Raw genomic sequence first — 16,032 nt, 5'->3', positions numbered from 1 at the left:
CATGAGGCTCTCACACAGTTTCAGGCACAGCACCGGGACGCTGCACTTATTGTGGTTGGGGATTTCAACAGCGCTAACCTCAAGCGTGCAGTGCCCAACCTTTACCAGCACGTAACCTTCCCCACCAGGGGAAATAGGACACTAGACCAATGCTACACCCCATACAAGGACAGTTACAAGGCACTAGCTCATCCACCGTTTGGTAAGTCGGACCACGCCGCCATTTTCCTCCTACCAAAATATAAACAAAGGCTGAAACGGGAAGCTCCGGTTCAGAGGGAGGTCGCGCGCTGGACAGACCAATCGGTGGCCGCTCTGCAGGACGCTCTGGATGACGCCGACTGGGACATGTTCCGGCGCAGCACTGATGATGTCAGCAGGTGTACGGCGGCAGTAGTGGGGTTTATTGGGAAACTGGTGGACGACACGATCCCAAGAATTACCATCAAGAAGTTTTCCAACCAGAAGCCCTGGGTGGACAGAACTATCCGCGAGACTCTCGCACTGCTGCCTACAATGCGGGGATCATCAGCGGGAACATGGACGAGTACAAGTCTGCAGCATACGGAGTGCGCAGGATGGTGAGAGAGGCGAAGCGGCGCTACGGGAAGAAACTAGAGACACAGTTCCAGCAGAGTGGCTCTAGATCCCTGTGGCAGGGACTACGGATGATCACGGACTACAGGAGCCGCCCTCATCAGTCCAGAGGGTGGGATGAGTCTCTGGCGAACGAGCTGAATACATTCTTTACTCGCTTCGAGGCTACATCTAGCAGCGCTAATGCTAACAGCGCCAATGCTAACGGCGCTAGTGCTAACAGCGCTAGTCCAAATGGCACTATCGGCGCAGCCAATGGCACATGCGCCATGGAACAGCGCCCTCTCATCATCACGGAGAGTGACGTGAGGAGAGTGTTTAAAAGGGTGAATACCAGGAAGGCGATGGGACCAGACGGTATCTGCGGGAGGGTCCTCGAAGCCTGCGCAGATCAGCTAGCCCCGGTATTCACCGACATCTTCAATCTCTCCCTGACGCTCGGTATCGTCCCGTCCAGCTTCAAGCGGTCCACCATCGTCCCCGTCCCGAAGAAACCTCGACCCTACCGCCCTGTCGCCCTCACATCAGTCGTGATGAAGTGCTTTGCAAAGCTAGTCAGAGACTTCATCACATCTTCACTGCCAGCCTCCATGGACCCACTGCAGTTTGCATACCGCCACAACCGCTCCACTGACGATGCAATTGCACATCTGCTCCACACTACACTGACTCACGTGGACGAAGGGAGCGGAAATTATGTTAAAATACTATTTGTCGACTACAGTTCAGCATTTAATACCATCATTCCCTCCCTACTCACTACTAAGTTGGGAGATCTAGGACTGCATACATCCCTGTGCGACTGGACCTCCGACTTCCTAACAGACAGACCACAGTCAGTACGGGTGGGCAATTGCGCCTCATCCACCCTCACCCTCAGCACTGGAGCTCCTCAGGGTTGTGTCCTAAGCCCCCTGCTCTACTCACTGTACACCTACGACTGCACAGCCACTTCCAGCTCTAACATCATTGTCAAGTTTGCTGACGACACCATTGTCATGGGTCTGATCTCGGACAACGACGAGAGGGCCTACCTGGAGGAGATTAAACACCTGGAAAACTGGTGCCAGGAAAATAATCTCCTCCTAAACATCAGTAAGACAAAGGAGCTGATCGTGGATTGCAGCAAAAAGCAGGAGCGGCACTACCAACCTGTGAGGATCAGTGGAACCACAGAGGAGAGAGTAGATAGTTTCAGGTACCTTGGAGTTCACATCTCGCAGGACCTGTCCTAGTCCCGCCATACCAACTCCCTGGCAAAGAAGGCTCGTCAGCGTCTTTACCACCTCAGACGCCTAAGAGACTTCAGACTGCACTCCTGCGGAACTTCTGCAGAACGTCTACACCTGCACTATCGAGAGCATCCTCACGGGGAACATCACAGTCTGGTTTGGGAATAGCACCAACCAGTACAGACAAGCACTCCAAAGGGTAGTGCGTTCAGCAGAGCGCATCACTCACACGGAACTTCCTGATCTGCAGACCATCTACTACAAGCGGTGCCAGACCAAGGCCAGGAAAATTGTGAAGGACCCCACCCATCCCAACAATAGACTCTTCTCTCTCTTGAGGTCAGGAAGGCGCTTCCGCTCCCTGAAGACCAAGACAGAGAGGCTGAAGAGGAGCTTCTTCCCACAGGCCATTTGGGCCCTGAATCAGGGAAACTGATAAACTGTGGGGACCACCACCACCATGTAACATAACTGTATATCTGTACACCTGTATATATAGATTTATACTCAATTACCTTGTTACACAACAACTGTAGATATGTTATTATACAAAATGGATCTGTACATTCTGTAGATTGTGTACATATATACCCAACCATATTACACCTGCACTGTACATTCTGTAGATTGTGTACATGTATACCCAACCATATACATTGTACATTGTGTATATAATCATAATATACAAATATTGTACATACATTGTTAATATATTTTGTACATACATAGAGTATATATATTTATCTTGCTTATATACATTTTTCTCTATGCACCCCTGTTTCCTTTCCTCAGTTTGGACAGAGCACTCCACCATTTCACTGCGAGTTATACTGTGTATGACTATGTATGTGACGAATAAACCGAACTTGAACTTGAACTTGAACATAGGCGCATGCATCTGTAAAAACCTCTTCGCTGGCACACACTGAGATAGTCATGTAAGCTCTGCATAGCTATAGGATGACAATTAGTGGTGATATTGGGGTATTAAGAGTAGGTGAGACAGAATAAGTAAGGCAGTGGTGGTTCAGCCACTAGGGAGAAATGGGGATTGAGTATGAGCTGTTAATTGTAACAGAGAATGGATTTTTTGTAATAAAGTTTTTCTCGATTCTTAGTACTTGTGTAATATGCTGTGTTCTTTTGTCCTGAATTTAACTGGAGAAGAGAAACTTCTCTATGACACCAATGATTCATGATCACTTATAATCTATAAACATATGCTTTCATTTCCATCAACTGTTCTGGAATGAACCACTTAATTTCTTTATCACAAAAAATCTTATGAAGTGCTTCAGTGACACTTTGACAAACTAGCTTGATAGTTTTCTAACATTAGTGAAGTTACTACTAACAGCTAATCACTTAGCTGGCTAAAATGAACTTGATCCTGAGGAGAACAATTTACTGATGAACAAGACAATGCTTTGCTTTAAAAATGTCAAAGTGAGCAGTCAAAGGTAAAAATATATGTCGAGCAAAGTTTAATATAGCTGCATGTCCATTCATATTTGACTGTTAGTATAAGCTGTCAATCAACACAGCCCATTGCTGTAAATCACCTCATTGTGACACCCCTTTAACTATTACCATATGACTTCTATAAAACCTGTTCATTGTAAAGAAAATTACTGGGAAATATATTAATGCAAGGAGAGCTTATAGAATTAACAGAACACAATTGCCAAAAAAATTATTAGATGTGCCAATTGAATTTAAAGATTGTGACCTGAGCCATTCACTTATATGAGAATGGGTGGGGTTAAAAAGTTATACTTCAGCCAGCCACTACATGGCATGAGACATCTTTTTTGTCTGACTTGTGATGGCACAACAATATGCCGTTATAATCTTATAAGAGATTAAAATGTCAACTGACAGTTAATACGGTTGCGTATAGAGAATACATTCTCTTTTACAAAACTGCTTTGCAAAAGATGAAGGCTGACTTTCAATCCACCAATATTACCAACTGCTGTGCTAGTCCAAGAGCCCTATTTTTACAATTAATAAGCTGCTGCAGCCTGCTTGAATTTTCTCTTTAACCCCTTCATTGGCCCTCTACAATGACTTCTTGGCTTCCTTTATTGAGAAAGTCAGCAACATATTCAAGTTCTGGCTTCTTCCGGTCCCTTAGATCTCACTCTATCTTTCCCTCAGTTGCTAACCAGCTTTCAACTTTTCACCAAGCTGATGAGAAGCAACTGCTTGTGTTTTAGACCCACTGCCCACCCTCCTGATTAAAGCTTGCCAGCCTTCACTCTGCCCACTCATCACCACAATCAACAATGCCGCTCATAGCTCAGGTTATTTTCCTCCCAACTTAAAAGTAGCTGCTATTTCCCAGTCATGAAGAAGTCAGGCCTTGACTCACATAATCTTTACATAATCTTTAATTATTGTCCTATATTAAACCTTCCCTTCCTCAGTAAGATACTGGAATGTACAGTGTCGGCCCAACTCCAAGATCATCTGACCTCCAACAACCTTTTTGAGCAGTTTCAGTCTGGATTCGGAGTAAATCACAGCATTGAAACTGCTCTGGTAAGGGTTATGAATGATCTGTTGTTGGTAGTCGATGAATGAGCTTTTTTGCTGATCTAGTGAACATCTTTGTCCTACTGGATCTTACTGCAGTGTTTGATATGGTCTGTTATCATATGTTGCTACATAGGCTAGAGACTTGGACTGGTGTCACAGACACAGCAATTGCTTGGTTTAGGTCATATCTCACCGAAATTCAATAATTCATCACGCTTCATGTCAGATACTTCAACTCTTGCTCATGGTGTCCCACGGGGTTTAGTCCTTGGCCCCCTTCCTTTCATAATCTACTTGCTTCCACTTGGTGACATTATCCGACAGCATAGTCTAAAGTTTCACTGTTATGCAGATGATGCTCATATCTATATTTGCCCAACCCCTCTGTTACACTGCTGCCTGACTCACTGATTAGCTGCCTGGCTGACATTAAAAACTAGATGGCCTTGAAATTCCTCAAATTAAATAGCACTAAATCTGAAGCATCCCCTCATAACAGCTCCTGAAGCATTCTCATAGCATCCTCTTCCCCTCTCAAAAAAATCTATCCTTGGTTTTATCACATCCTTTGTGACCTTTCCGAATCCTCTGTGTTATCATGGACTCTACACTCTCTGTTGAGGCTGACATTAATAACATCACCAAAATTACCATTTTCTACCTTAAAAATATCACTAGAGTGCATCTCTCACTCCCTGATTCTGTAGATGAAATTTATGCTATCATTACATCCAGCAGACTGGATTATTGCAACTCAGTTTAGTTGGGCTCGCTGCCAATCTTCTGAATTCTGTGGCAAGAGTTCTCATGCAGACTAGATCAAGACAACATATAACCACAAGTTAAAAGACCTACACTGACTCCCAGTCCATTATCCCAGTTTATTAAGTATTAAATATATTGTAGTGTACAATGAGAACTGCCCTACCTCCTTGAGTTGTCAAGGTCATAGGTAGGCTCTTATTTCATTCATTAATTTAATTCATTAATTAAGTACATTTCTAGTTCATTAATTATGAACAAATCTAGGAGTAACTTGGCAAAGCCATCTGTATTTCAGCCATGATATTATTCCAGAGTTCATACACATCAGAGTGGCATGGTAATGGTCATCAAAATATATATGCACTCTTGACAGCTGTGTATAAGAAAATAAGAAAAACTGTTCACCAAGATTTGTAGCTGAGAAATGCCACCAAAAGATGCAAGCAAAAACTTGCAGGAAAAGGTCTAATTTATATGAAGAGGTTGATTGTCACAGTAGGCCAGTCATCCAGCAGGAGGGACACTCCCACTCCTGCTCAATTGCACCACACACCTGCCACAGTCCCAATAACCTGCATTTTAACCAGAATCACCTGTTCCTTATTTTCCTATCTCACTATTTAAGCCCACAGGTTCTGAAGTCAGCACTGCACATTAGCAGCACCAAACGTTTTTTTTTTTTTTTAGAAAATAAAGAGGACTTTATTTTAGTCTCACCTCTCGCTCCCTCTGTGCCGCCACTGTCACATTGATTTATTTTGTTATGAGGAGCAATTGATACATGTTCGATTGGATGTTGTTTCAGACAGATGTAGAGAACTTTGAAGGGCGGTTAATGTTAAACAAGTCTTAGGTACTCACAGAAGTTGTAGCTTTAGGGACTGGTTTAGACAAAATCAGTCACTATAAAATATTCAAGGCAACAACTTTAGGAATAGGTGCAAGTGGTGGCACTGATTTTACATGGAAATTTTGAGGATGTATTAATGGCAGGGATTAAGGACAGAACAGATGGAGTTGACATGTAAAAACCCATATGACAATAGTTGCAGAAGCACTGTAATTCCCAAAGCACAAAAAAAAAGTGCTGGACTGCTGGAAAAACTTAGGAATAAGGGTAACTATCAGTATAATTTAGATGTAATTCAAAATGTAGCTATTACAGAGAAAGGATCTGGGTAACAAAGTAAACGGAACACCAAAAAGAACTTGTCATTCCAGTTTGTCCAATGCATAAGAGAGGTTTGTGTGTTAATAACTGTGGCAACATGTAGGATAGCCAATGTTTTTTTTTTCTTCTTACAGTAATCAGCATATACCAATCTGTCTTTGTAGTTATATGGTCTCCTAAATGAAAAAAAAAAAAAAAAAGTGGACTCTGTCATAACATTTTATAGAGGAGTTATTCATATGCTACTTTTTCACTACACAATGGACATGCACCTGTTTTAACTTATTTCTATTCAGTTCTCATTCTTACCAATCTCTTACTAATACAATTTGTAGTTAGTTAATGCTGACTTAGTAATGATTATTGTTTCTTTAGCGTAATCCAGCAGGGACAGAACAGCCTAAGAACAGGGCACACACTGTGGTCTAAACAGGAGGAAGTGGCTGTGATTAGGTATTTTACGGCTCATATAATCAATAGTAAACTGACCACGATGTCAGGCTTCTGATGAGCCTGTGGTCCAAGGTGCACTGCACAAAATATGAGGCTTTGTCAGAAATGGGGGGGGGGGGGGGGGATCACCTTGAAAAGGAAAACCCAGTGAGTTGAAAATGTTTTCAGGACTATTTGAAGTCTTCATCTGAGCATTGCTTTTTTGATAATTACTCAGTGCTTTTCCCTAATGTCCATTTCAGTTTCTTAAACAGGAATGATAGGCAATCTACACTGCTATTCCTGATAATACAGTTAAATTATTTGTATTACCTCCAGTGTTATGAGAAATGCTTCTGGGGTTATATTTGTGTTGTGTAAAACAAAAAAGATATTTTGTTGTTAACAGCATCTCTGTAGCATGAAGGGAATGGCAGGCCTTTAAGTTATGTTTCGCTTAATAGCTGTGCGTGTGTGTGTGTGTGTGTGTGTGTGTGTGTGGTGATCAAGACTCCACCTAGTGTTGGAGATACCCTTATTAAATAGCATGAATTCTATTCCATTATATTACATTTGTGCATCAATCTGTGGGACAGACATCACAGTTTTGTGTCTCTGTGGGTGTGAGAAATAGAGATATTTAACACAATTTTATTTGTGTGTGTTTTCTGAGAGAGATATTCTTATGGACACACCCATAACAAAACCTGTACAGCTACAAGTTCTTATTTGACTTGAAAGTTGTTATTGATTTTGACATACCAGTCATTCCTGTTCATTTGACAGAGTATGTGTGAGAAAGTCCATATGAAAAATATGTTGTTTGATAAAAGTGTATGTATATGATAATCAAAGACATTCTTAGATGTCTAAGAATGTCTGTGATTATCACATAGGTACATATATAATATAATAAACAAACTGTAAGATATGTATTTAAGACTTCAGTTTATGTAGAACAAATATATTAGTAGGGTCTCAGAACAATTTTCCAACAGAATTCCAGAAGTGTTCAGGATACATTGAATAACATATAATAAAAGTAGTAAAATAGTAAAGACAGATTTATAATAAAATAGTAAATATGTGATTATCATCTTAACCAAACTTAACCACTTATGCTAGCACTGTACTATATTCATATTTTAAATATACCATGAGACAAATTGATTCTAATGACCTTTGCCATGAAAAACAGTATTGGATATTATTAGACATGGTGTTACAATATGTAAGAGTCTGGATACACGCACAGCAAAACAAGTTTTCAGATAGAGGAACATGTTTGAGTGGCACAAAGGTTTCTAATCCCAACACATCAACAGGCCAATTTTTTTAAAAATGTGATGTATCTATACCTTCAATTCATACAAATCTTACATTACCTAGTGATCTATTGTTCCTTATTTATTATAATGTTCCTGATTTAGCAACCTCTAATCCCACAATTAGTCCACACCTCACCACATTTCTCTAATAGAATTCTCAGATTAATCATGACATTGAGTCAGCAGTGAGGAACGTCAAAAAGGCATTTGTACATTGAAATACAAATGAAGACAGGAAGCAACTCATTACAAAGAAGGCAAAGTATACCAGGGAACTAGTGCTTATCAGTGCAAATCACTGAACACAGGCACCTGTTGGGGATTAAATAGGCAATGAGGGATGGGTGTGGGTGATAAATCAATAAGTAGGCAATTGGGGCCAGGGAAGTGAACATGTGCTACGATTGGTGGATATGGTCTGTGATGGCTGGCTGGATACCATTAAGTATGTACAGAGTTATTAAGTTTGTTATACAGATTTAAAAATTAGTACATGATCAAAATTTTAATTGCTGGTATGATTTTCAATGGGGTTGGAGCAGTAGCAACAGAAATAATCAATGTGATTGAAATATGAAATCTGGTATTTTTGGTTTGCATTTCATGAATATTTGTGTCAAGGAATGCCCCGCACATAAACCTGACAACAATAGAATCATGGTAGAAACAACTATGCTAACAATTACAAACTTTATGAGTAAAGTGAGTAAAAAAATGAGTAAAAAAAAAAAAAAAACTGGATTCAAAGCACCACCCAAGGGAGTAGAGTTAAAGAGGAAATAACAAGTTATCATTAAACATGTTGAATTATCAAGGGTTAGAATTAGATTTAGGATTAGTCAGACACTAAAAGATTTTAGCTAGAGGAGCTTGCAGTTGTGTACAAATAATACCAGACACTACAGTTACCATACAGAGTAATATGCAATAAACAGTGAAGTTTGTACAAGCAAAGGTACACCACCAAAACACAAACAAGCAGAGACAGGTCCATACTCTATGCCTGACTGAATTAGTGTTGTTGGGTACGACAAGCCAATATGACAGTCTTGTACACAAACATAAAGTGTGCTAAAAGATTTGAGGGAATTTCAAAACTGTGGTGCCAAAACTGATGTGGTCTTATGTGCTCAAATGAAAATAAACAATCTCTCAATATGTCTTATGTAGCCTAGAAGTGCTGTAGATGGAAAGGGGTAGCAAAATGGAGGTATTGTGTGCTGGTTTTTTATGTTTTTTTAAACACATTGCTTTCCTGATTTTGAGGTTTACTTATCATGTGCTGCTTACAAAATGAATGAATTTAAAATAAATACAGGCAGAATGGGATGAATATGAAGCTTCCATGAAATAAATAGTTGTGAACTACCTATTACTTAAATAAATGAGTAGGACACATCCACAAGTGTAATTCCATGCACCTTTCAGAAAACCTAGTAAAATAAAATACTTTTATAGAAACGAGATTAAACAAAAAATAACAAAATGAATATACTATGAATGTGCTCTGTAAATGACAGTACCTTACTATGACTTTCATTATACATATTTTTTGTTTTTAATTCACTCTTTATTTTTTTAGCATTTTCGTGGTAGTGATATAGCTTATAGACAAATCCAAGGTAAATTCAAACAGGCTTAAAATTGCATAATTTCGCTGGTTGCATAGACTGATTTCAAAATTATTGGAATTACTGGGCTGTCATTTTCTCCTTATGCCGTGAAAGCATTCACTGTTATGTAAACTTACTGAACCGCATTTTTAGCATTCATACTGTCAAAATTATCCTGACCTGATATACACCCATTATTGTTGAAGTGAGTTCAAAATGATAAACCACCAAAGTTACACCTATAACCACTCCTAAAAACGTCAGTTTACCGTTTTGAGAATTATTCTACCCTTGTTATCTTGAAGACAGTCAGCGCGTTACTCTAAGATTACTGTTTAACATTGGATGGTTATGACTTTGGAAAATAATATAAGGTAAGTTCATAACGTTTTTCCTTTTACCGTTAATTTAGTATTTTAATTTTTTAGTTGTTGGCTTCCTTTTCTTACATGAAGCGCATTTGAATCTATAGGTATTCGCAGCAAATACTGCGAAAGGTAATCTTTGCTTTAAAGACTATAGATTCATAAACAACACATTCTGATTGTCCAAATAACATTTGTCGATAAAGGTCACATTGTCTAGAAATGCAAATAATGCAACAAATAAACTTAAGGCTAAGTAACCTTAGGGCTGTCGTAGATAAGTCAAATGTAGACTAAGACACCGAAGCCATATGCCAGGATTTGGTTTTAAACTTAGAAATTAATTGATGGTTGATTTAAAATGACGAGCATTTTAAAACATTTAACAAAAAATTTATATAACTTTCATCTCGTTGTATCTTTGTAGGTTTGCTCTCTCTGAATATGGCAGCGCCAGAAGAACACGAGTCAACATATGTAAGCGAAATTGCTGTTACTTTCATAACTGCATTTACATTTATGACATTTAGTTGTTGCTTTTATCAAAAGGGACTTACAATGACTGAAGACAACAGTGTCACAACAGTGGGATTTTGGCGATAGTGGGGCTTGAACTGGCAACCTTCCAATTACTAGTCAAGTATCGAATATATGCATGCATATCCAATATATGTAAATGATGCAAATGTATCACTTTTATGTAAAAGAAATTACAGAAGAGTTTTGTCCTACTTAAACACATCTATAGATAGTTAGACAGGAAGGACTGTCTTTTCCTAACAACAGTAAACACAAAATACAGAAGCTATCATTTTAACATATAAAAATTAGTAAAACATTGAATTTTAGGCAACTTGAAACCATATTTCAAAATAATATCTCACTAGTCCCATTAATTAATGTATACCCTAATTCAAAGGCAGTGTTGGGAAGAAGATGGGAAGATGTAGAAGGAAGGTGGAGTAGGCTTTATGTCAAGATTCATTCCTTTTCAGAGGTGACATCAAACTTCTAAAAGTGATGGGGAAAGATTTGTTATTGAAATCTGGTATCATGTCCCAGTGACAGAAGTTTGAAACAGACTAGGCATATTTAACAGTAAATATTGTATAAAACTCTATAAATGTGGCACCAATAGAGTAACAAATAGGCTAATATACCTCTCCAGATCATCTGAACAGGCTGGAATATTATCTTTTTCTCTCATTGTCAAACCATCTTCTTTGTCTATCACTTCATTGTGCTGCCTTCAAATTGTTAGGTTTGCTACAAGTGTAGTATATTTGCAGCGTTAATAAATGCAACAGGTGTTTAGTAAGTTGTGTACACAAAAGCTATTATGTACAAAGCACAAAATACATAAGCGGGGTAAGAGGGTGATACAAAAGGACCAGGAGGAATAAAGACAGTGACAAACTTATGAAAGGAACAAAACACTTCTACCCTGCCTAACTATTCACATCTATCCAAAAATACAGTGGGTGGCCCGCACCCCTTACCTAGTGAGTCTAGACAGTGACCTCCTAACATAGCATGCCTGTTTTTTACCTATCCACATTGGGCTGGGGTGAAGAGAAAAGAGAAAACCAGTATGAAGAAGAAATAAATTACTAGGACTAGATCTAACAGCAAAGTCTTGCCAGTAATTCTCATAACAGCAAAGTCTTCACAGTATTATTCATAACACTTTGTAACATTTTTGATGCTATAACAACCATGCTTGCATCTAAAATGAGATGGTAACCTACTAATATAACCACCTAATCACATACGCAAGCCACATGCTGTCACTTTCAGCTTTCCAGCTCATCATTGCACCTAAATAACTCCTCATTAACTTCAGCCAAAGTAAGCCTCTTACTTTCCACAGTGTACAAAGGTATTGGAGATCAAGTTATACACAAAAAACGTATTAATATGTATTAACAAATGACACTCAAAGAAAGTAGTTATGTATGGCCCAATAACAATCACAGAATCTAAGAGAGGACATGTTTAGTTTTTAATTCACATACAACTCTATTTGAAAAATGTATACTGTGTACTCGCTAAGATCTTGAGAATATTACATTCTGGTTACAATGGAAATAAATGCTTGCTTTGTAAGAGGATGTGCGCAAGCAAATAAAGAACTTTACTAACATTGCATATATATATATATATATATATATATATATATATATATATATATATATATATATATATATATATATATATATGTATGTATGTATGTTTAAAAGTGTTATACAGCTGCTTTGATGATAAGTGAAATTTTTATGACAAAATCTGCAGTTTTCTTACATCCTAAACATATTTTGAAAGGCTACAATTTTGGAGAGGCATGTTCTTCATGTAAACAAAGAGGAAAAACAATGTATGCAGTATGGGATTTATGTTGAGCGGTTGCATGTAAATGGCTGAAAGGTTCTAAGCAGGCAGTTCTACTAGTTCTAAGAAATTTCATTTGGTGTGTTGGACTGCGTTTTAAGAACATTCAATGCTGTCAAATGATTTGACTTGGAGCCACAATGGGCCCGCTAAAGTGTACTTATGTAGGAACAGGTAGGGTGCTGAAATCTCCAGATGTCAATTACATTTAATAATTGAACAAAACTGTTTAATAAATTGTAGGAACATTTGGCCTATCCATTTGCATCTCAAATTGAATTATATGCTTAAACAGTCTCCTTCAGCTCAGTTACTTTAGCCCGATAGTATTATTGACACTAACATATATATACTTTTGATAGGACATTTTATGAGACAATAAAGCACAGTTGCTCTAGACAATGGCATCTGACAAATGCTGTCAATGTAATTGTAAATAGCATTTTTTCTCTTAGAAACTGATACTGTATATAACAATTGCTGCTGCCTTAATTCTACAATCCAGATTATATTCACCTCTAAGAAAGAAAATTGCAACAATGTAAACATAGCCAACAATAAAACAATAAAATAAATGACACAGGAATTACTACTGCCCAAATTTGTGCAAAGCTTTGCTGGATGTTCTATGCCAATTAACCGCAGTAACACAATCAACATGGTTTACCTTGATAAAATAAAAAATAAAACAATACTGTAAATTCCTGGTTGGAACCTCAGCAAAGAACGATAGAAACAGTGAATATAAATATTGCCACCTAGTGGTCCCTATAGGTATCACAAATGAAATGGGAATTCCAATGTCATGTTAAACAAGGAGACCCATTAAACTGTATAACCCAACAATAAAATGTGTGTATATGGCTGCTGGAAAAGTAATCTACAGGGTCTATGACCACTACCCATTAAGTAAGAATGTTCCAGTTTCTGACTCAATTTTTTTTAAAACTTTTCTCTTATGCTTCTCTGTTGACTGAGTAATACTCTTAGACCAAACCCACACACAAACACACAGAAATATATTATTTAAGAAATAAATATTACATGTTTAAAATTCTGCTAAGATATACAAAAAACACTCACCGGTCACTTTATTAGGCACATCTGTTCAACTGCTCAATAATGCAAACATCTCATCAGCCAATCACATGTTAGCAACTCAATGCATTTAGGCATGTAGACACCATCAAGATCCTGCTGAAGTTCAAACCAAGCAAAACTGGACAACAGAAGACTGGAAAAACATTGCCTTGCCTGTTGAGGCTCAATTTCTGTTGCAACGTTCAAATGCTATGATTAGAATTTAGCATAAACAAAATGAATGCTTGAATTAATTCCACCTTGTATCAAAGGCTCAGGCTGCTGTTAGTGGTGAAATGGTGTGGAGGATTTTCATGGTACACTTTGGGCCTATCTGAGTATTGTTGCAGACCATGTCCATCCCTTTATGACCATCTTTTGATGGTTATTTCCAGCAGGATAATATGCCATGCCACAAAGCTCTGATCATCTGAAACTGGTTTCTTGGACATGACAGTGAGTTTACTGTACTCTAATGGCCTCCACATTCACAAGATCTCAATCCAAAAGAGTAACTTTCGGATATGGTGGAATAGGAGACTCGCATCATGGATGGGCAGCTGATTGCATGCTGCTATGATATCAATATGGACCAACATTTCTGAGGGATGTTTCCAGCACCTTGTTGAATATATGCCACAAAGAATTAAAGCATTTGAAGGCAAGACGGGTCCAATGTGGTACTAGCAAGGTGTAGCTAATGAAGTGGCTGGTGAATGTATACTGAAAGAATTACCTTTACAAAAATCAACTTTGCACAATTCAAAACAAAAAAAAAGGGAATGGCCATTCATAAAAATAACAAGTCTAAAATAAATAAACATATACATTTCTGCAGGTGAGATTCTATTATTGTTGTGCATAACTGTTTGATTTAATGTGAGAGTCCCAAACATAGTGTTGGTTCCCAGTGTAAAACAGTCTTACTGTTGTGCTGGTTAGGAGAGGCTCTTGTGCCAATAGAGAATGATGCTGAGATGGCATGTCCAGTAATGCTCAGTCTGGTGACAGCTTCATAATATGTTCCACACACACTCCTCTCTCTGTACAAAAATTAATCATCTCATAAATGGTAGGCTAAATTTTGAATAAAGATGTGCAATTATACCCAAACCTATTTAAACATGTTCAAATAAATTAATTCTTTCCAGCCAAAGATTTAAAAGCCATGATCTCTGCAAAAAAAAAGAAGACTGTTGCGTTCACTCTACCAAAAGGATCAGGAAAGTCCAACAAAAGTTTTAATCTATTTTATTCCATGTATAATGTGAGTCTAAACAGTAAAGCAAGAACAAACGTTTTAGTTTACATGCTATCTTCAGGGCTCATGTTAAACCATCTTGCACCCTGCTCACTGATTATAGGCTAATATATTAAAGAAGGCAAGGACACATGATAGCATAAACCACATATGTGGATCTGCAATTAATGAAATGGCTGATATGTTTTTTAAGTCACATGATGTATAAAAGATTTACATTTAAGCAAATGAGAATAAGAGGTACAATTATAGCATGAAAAACAGCCTTGTGCAGTGTATGTGTCTGCAATGTAATTGTTTCTCTGGAGAAGACACAAAGAGGAGGATTTTTAAAAAGATCACTTTCTAAAATGTGCCAGTGGTTGTCAGTAATCTTTTTGTTATCCTGAACACAACATATTGTTCATTGATACAACCTTCTGGACTGCTTTCCTGCATGAAGCTCATACATTCACTAACGCAGAATCGAGCCACTGCAGCGGATAACATGAAGCGTGAAGTAGTATTTCTTATCATGAAGAAGTGTTAGCATTTCTTTTGATGTCACTATCTCTTTAAGACAACCTGTACAGGTGTAGCCTAAATGTTTTAGCCTATAAAAGGTGAGCAGTGTGCAAGAAGGTTTCCCATGTGCACTGATGATAGCATGTAAGATGAAACATTTGCTCTTGCTTCACTGGTGTGATTCACAACATGCTAATGGAATAAAATTCATTAAAACATCTGCTGGACTTTCCTGACCTTTTTGGCAATGCTCTTCATCTTTGCAGATATTCTAGTATTTGCTTCATGCACCTACAGAAAATGTCTTTCTGATTTGTTTTTGTGGATTGAGTGCAACAACACACATTTTGTTTTTCAAAATCATGGTCTCTGTCATTTACATTTTAGGCATTTAGCTGATGCTTTTATTCAAAGAGACTTACAATTATGATTGGACACAACTTGAGTAGTTGAGGGTTAAGGGCCATACTCAGGCCCCTCAGTGGCAATTTGATGGTGGGGGGACTTGAACTGGCAATCTGATTACAAGTTGAGTACCTTAACCACTGAGCTACCACTGCCCCAGCTGATCACTATAAAGAGATATTCCTCTATCCTGATTTATTTGACAAATAATGTTGATAAGATTAATAGTCAATAAAAAGGAACAAAAGAAAATTAAGGGTTGTGTGTAAAGTCCTAAGCATTTGAACTGATCTCCGTTAATCAGATGATCTCAGTATCACTGAACATTAATTTTAGTCTTGAAACTTGCC

At 38.1% G+C, this 16,032-nt stretch overlaps 1 long non-coding RNA gene across 1 annotated transcript in view; it reads right to left on the bottom strand.

The window, feature by feature from the left end:
* The window catches only part of LOC145660175 (uncharacterized), a 228,574-nt gene that overhangs the window by 8,405 nt on the left and 204,137 nt on the right, over window positions 1-16,032 (bottom strand). The gene's annotated exons all lie outside the window — the stretch shown is intronic.

The sequence above is a fragment of the Electrophorus electricus genome, chromosome 12 (genome assembly GCF_041902795.1).
Source record: "Electrophorus electricus isolate QZ-2024a chromosome 12, ASM4190279v1, whole genome shotgun sequence".
NCBI lineage: Eukaryota > Metazoa > Chordata > Actinopteri > Gymnotiformes > Gymnotidae > Electrophorus > Electrophorus electricus.
The sequence above is the reverse complement of the archived record's forward strand: the minus strand, read 5'-3'. Positions and strand labels throughout refer to the sequence as shown.